Below are 3,392 nucleotides of genomic sequence, written 5' to 3' on the forward strand. Positions count from 1 at the left end.
GTTTGGAATAACAAAAAAGTGGAAAGAACTTGCCATCCAACAAAAGGGAGATTGGTTAACTGTATTAAAATACTTCCATTCAATAAAGTGTTTCAAAGCCATCAAAATAAGGAGGAAGATTGTTTAATGATATGAGAGAATATCCAAGTTATGTAGTTAGTGAAAACAGCTAGTCAACAATATTTTGATATAATAAAACTGTGTGTATGTGTATATATATAACACTGGAAGGATATATACAAAATCCATATCACTTTATTGCTCTGAGTGATTAAATTAGAGATAACTATTTTTTGAGCTTGTCTGTTAATTTCCATTTTTTTTTTACATTGAACTAGTAGTGAGTTAAAATAAGAATGAATGCTTTTTAGGATTGTGTGGGCTTCCCTGGTAGCTCAGCTGGTAAAAAATCTGCCTGCAATGCAGGAGACCCCGGTTCAATTCCTGGGTCAGGAAGATCCCCTGGAGAAGGGATGGATAGGCTACCCACTCCAGTATTCTTGGGCTTCCCTGGTGGCTCAGATGGTAAAGAATTCACCTGTAATTCAGGAGGCCTGGGATCGATCCCTGGATTAGAAAGATTCCCTGGAGGAGGGCATGGCAACCCACTCCAGTAATCTTGCCTGGAGAATCCCCTTGGACAGAGGAGCCTGATGGGCTACAGGCCATGGGGTCACAAAGAGCTGGACACCACAGAGACTAAGCACAGCACAGCACAAGATTATGTTTCTGCTAAGAATTTGGCTCTTGTCTCTTGAGTGTGTCTGAACCTACAGAGTGGACCGAATGGCCTCAGCCATGGGGGTTGGGAAGCTGTGGGAAGAGACTGGGGACAGCAAAGCATCGGGCGTGGCTTCTGCTACATCCCCAAAGTGGGGCACATTGTTTTGCTTTACTGACGGAAAGGATGCTCTGTCCCTCTTATTGGGTCATATTCTGCATCCTTGCCTACATGTTAGTGTCAATGTGAAAGTGAAAGGCGCTCAGTCGTGTCTGAAACTTTGTGACCCCATGGACTACACAGTCCATGGAATGAACCCAGGTCTCCAGCATTGCAGGTGGATTCTTTACCAGCTGAGCCGCAAGGGGAGCCCAAGGATACTGGAGTGGGTAGCCTACCCCTTCTCTAGCGGATCTTCCTGACCCAGGAATTGAACCGGAGTATCCTGCATTGCAGGTGGATTTTTTTTTTTTTTTAACCAATTGAGCAATCAGGGAAGGCCCAGTGTCAACTTAAATAAGGGGTAAACTGAGACAAGCTCAGATTACAGGAATCGAGGTTATTTGGAAATAGTAGAGGGGTTGCCATTTGGGAAACACATGGACTAGTAAGCTATAAGTGAGTCTGTTGAGGGTTTGGGATGAGCTGTGTTTATGGGCAAGGAGTGAAAAGAGGTTGAAGTCCAGCTAGAGTTCAGGCAGGAAGTTAGCTGACCTGATGATAGAAAGAGATATTAGTCAGGAGATAAAGGTTCATCTCCTGTAAAGCAAGCATTTGTGGAAAATCAATCACTCGGTTAAATTCCATTCTTCTGAGGGCAAGAGAGTAAGAGTCTCCATTCTATATCCTCCAGTTTCATTTTAGATGGAAATTTTTTCATATTACATTAAATGCATCCAGGCTGTAGGGTTGTTGTTTTTTTTTTTTTTTTTTTTTTGGTTTACAAAGTGAATGGATCCACACGACTGAGAGACTTCACTTCCACTTTTCACTTTCATGCATGGAGAAGGAAATGGCAACCCACTCCAATGTTCTTGCCTGGAGAATCCCAGGGACAGGGGAGCCTGGTGGGCTGCCGTCTATGGGGTCGCACAGAGTTGGACACAACTGAAGTGACTTAGCAGCAGCAGCAGCAACTACTTTGGTAACCATCCACACCCTAGTTTCAAGAAAATAAATTTAAACTTTTCATGGGCTGAATTGGCCATACAATTTTATTCTGTCCTATGTTCTAGGAAGTTGAAAGAATGAAGTCTGGGCTGAGAAAGTAAAAATGAAATTAATATTTCTACCAAAAGAGAAACAAGATGAGCACCAGTTTCTGATATTTACTTACTTACAAGCACCCCCCTGTCCAGGCTCGAGACTTTTTTCATGGGCCAAGCAGGTGTGGCAGACTCCATCTTCTGTGAGGTTAGGCTCTCCCGAGAGAGTACTGGGCTCTTTACACTAACCTGTGTCCTCAGGTTGCTCTTCGGGAATTCTTCAATATGTCGGCATCCTGGATGGCTGTGATTCAGACTCATGCTGGGACCTCTACAGGATCTGCAAACCCACAGTGGTGGTGTGTTGTAGAGTATGCTTTAAAGCAGAAGGAATATTGCTAAAGGGAACCTATAGAGAGGAACAGCTAATGTGAAATGAGATGCAGTTTGACAGATGAATAGTTCTTCAGGAGTACAGAGAGGATGCATCATCAGAGGCAGAGGGAGCAAGAGGGAATTCAGTGTGTGATGGGAAGAGACCACTTCAATATAGAGGGCGAGCAAAGGTGTTGCCAGGACTAGATAATGAAGGGGTTTGTAATCCATTCTCAGAAGTTGACCATTTCATCCTGTAGCTTATAAATTGCCGTTGTAAGAATTTAAGCAAGAGTATAATCTTTAGTAGTATGCACACTCTGTCTTTCCTATTAATCTGTGAGTTTCCTGAAGGCAAATGCTTGAGTCATCTCAGTGGTTGCCTTCTCCATTGCCCAGTATAGTCTGTTATTTATAATAATAGCTATACTTTCATCACTTGCTCACTATGAATCTGACATTGTGCTAAATGCTTTATGTATTGTACTAGTTAGGATTCTCTAGAGAAACAGAATCAACAACAAATATACATAAGGTTTTTTTTTTTTTTTTTTTACGATAAGAATTCCCTCTTATTTGGAGGAGTGTCAGTCTTCTGAAGGATGAGGCTTTCAGCTGATCAGATAAGTCCCACCCACATTGAGTGAAGTTGCTCAGTCATGTCCGACTCTTTGTGACCCCATGGACTGTAGCCTACCTACCAGGCTCCTCCCTCCATGGGATTCTCCAGGCAAGAGTACTGGAGTGTGTTGCCGTTTCCTTCTCCAGGGGATCTTCCCTACCCAGGGATCGAACCTGGGTCTCCCGCATTCCAGGCAGATGCTTTAACCTTTGAGCCACCAGGGAAGCCTGGCTACATTAGGGAGGGCAATCTGCTTTACTCAGTCCATTGATTCAATTGTTAATATCATCCAAAAACATTCTAAAATATATACCCAGAATAACATTTGATAAACTATCTGGGCTTATCAGATAGTGTATCACCCCAAGCACCACCATTGCCCAGTCATGCTGACATATAAAATTAATCATCACACATGAGTTATATCATTTAACTTATACAATGATCTTGCGAAGTTATTTCTATTTTT

At 42.6% G+C, this 3,392-nt stretch overlaps 1 non-coding gene across 1 annotated transcript; it reads right to left on the reverse strand.

Annotated features, from left to right (window-relative positions):
- Nucleotides 1-3,075: 3,075 nt before the first annotated feature.
- TRNAS-GGA (transfer RNA serine (anticodon GGA)) lies at nucleotides 3,076-3,147 on the reverse strand. The gene has a single exon. It is a non-coding gene; the product is annotated as a tRNA-Ser (tRNA).
- Nucleotides 3,148-3,392: the final 245 nt, after the last annotated feature.

This window comes from Capricornis sumatraensis, chromosome 9 (assembly GCF_032405125.1).
Source record: "Capricornis sumatraensis isolate serow.1 chromosome 9, serow.2, whole genome shotgun sequence".
Taxonomy (NCBI): domain Eukaryota; kingdom Metazoa; phylum Chordata; class Mammalia; order Artiodactyla; family Bovidae; genus Capricornis; species Capricornis sumatraensis.